General features: G+C 48.0%; 1 protein-coding gene across 1 annotated transcript in view; it reads left to right on the forward strand.

Moving 5' to 3' along the window:
• SPATS2L (spermatogenesis associated serine rich 2 like) overlaps positions 1-1,831 on the forward strand; it is a 182,837-nt gene that overhangs the window by 52,172 nt on the left and 128,834 nt on the right. The gene's annotated exons all lie outside the window — the stretch shown is intronic.

Here is a 1,831-nt window from a genome sequence, read left to right on the forward strand (position 1 = left end):
AGCCGGATTTATAGGGTACAGCTGGGTCATGGTAGTGGGGGGGAGGAAGCATTCAGGAACTAGAGGAATGATTCAGTGTGTTTTGTTGGTGCTATATTGCACCCTGGTTGAGTCATCCCTTCCTTGTAACCCTTTTGTGTGTGTGTGGGATGTCCAATTGTCTACAGATGGGCTTTGGGTCTCCAATCCCCCTTTTTCACATCAATAAAATTGTTTGTTTTGGACCTTTTGATACCTGATACCTGATACCTGATCCCGTCAACAGGCTGGTGTGCTTCTTCCATATGGGCTTATTTGCTTCCCTGCTAGATGGCTGCTGTTTAACTTCAAGTCTTTTAAGACCTCAGACGCTATATCTTTTGATAGCTGGATACCATCCACTTTCTTCACCACATTTGCTTGTGCACCCATTTTGTCTTCAGCGATTGTGTCGAATATCATGCAGTGCCAGGTTATTAGAACAAAGAGCTCTTGTGTTCAGGGAGGCCTTGAATAGAGGCCCAAAGTCCATCTGCTATCTTAATACTTAACATGTAAGTATGTACATTGGCCTCTATACTTTTCATTATAAATTAACACATTTACATATATTCATGCCTATAGCTGTACCTCTATAGATAGCTTTTGCCTCCTATTTCTTTCCTCTATTTCCATTCACCTTCCTCCTGTCCCACTATCATGCACACCCTCCATTCGGCTCTCAGTAATTCCTCTCAGATACATTGCACTTGTTCAAACCCCACCAGGCCTTATATGCCCTCCTTGCCATCAACTTTAGATCTCTTGTTCCATTATCCCTGAGTTGTTGACTCCCCGCTCCTCCTCCTTGCCCCCTCCTCTCCCATGTCCCCGAGGGACTGCCAGTCCCAGTGTTTTCTCCTCAGGATTGTATGTCCTGCCTGTCTTATATAGACACACAGGGAGCGACAGAAGAAAAAAAGATAGATGAGTTCTGTCTGCTGACCCTTATGAGTGTTTTCCAATCGAGTCCTGTATGTTATTTCTAAAAAGAGAGCTTCATTTGTGGAAAAATATAGTTCCACAGGTACCATCACTTCCCCACAACTGTTTTGAACTCTGAGTATTAAAGAGTAAGGTCACAGGAGACGGGAGTCTGGGGCAGTGGCTTGGGAAATGCCTCGCGGCTCTTCCGCAATCACAGAAGTGTCGTTTTCTATAACCTCCAGTGCCAGTGTGGCTGCACTTGACTCGTGGTGGCCTTGTGCGTATCGGAGTCCAGCTGTGCCCCGTGGGGTTTCAGTGGCTGAATGTTCGGGACTGGATCACCAGGCCTTTCTTCTGTTGTGCTTCTGGGTGGACTTGAACCTCCAGCCTTTCAGACAGCTGCTGAGTTCACTCACTGCCGGTACCACCCATGTAACATTTAGACGCTTGTGCTTTGCGTTCTGCCGCAGCCCTCAGGAAAGTGAGGCCACGGAGATGCAGGCGTTACCCCCGGGTCGTTAGACGTCCTCCTGGGGGAGACCCTCAATGAGACGGGCTGCTACGGTGGTGGTGACAATGGGCTCACACACAGTGACAGTTGTGAAGCTGCAGCACTGAGCAGTGTTGCATTCTGTTGTACACGAGGTTGCCATGAGTCAGAAATGAGTCGGTGGTCAGGCACCTGACCACTACCTGGCTGGGCTCCTCACTCGGAGCCCAGCCCATCACCTTCAGAGACAGGTGGACATTTACAGAGATGTGGGATTTTTCTCTTTTGAGGAACCTGGATAGGAGGGCTAGCAGCTGTGTTGGTCTGGGTACTTCAGAGAAACAAATCCACAGCAACTCATGTACAAGAGAGTTCTATGTAAAGAAAGTGCATCAC

Source organism: Echinops telfairi, unplaced genomic scaffold, assembly GCF_000313985.2.
Source record: "Echinops telfairi isolate 266 unplaced genomic scaffold, ASM31398v2 ScPeMD7_3;HRSCAF=10, whole genome shotgun sequence".
NCBI lineage: Eukaryota > Metazoa > Chordata > Mammalia > Afrosoricida > Tenrecidae > Echinops > Echinops telfairi.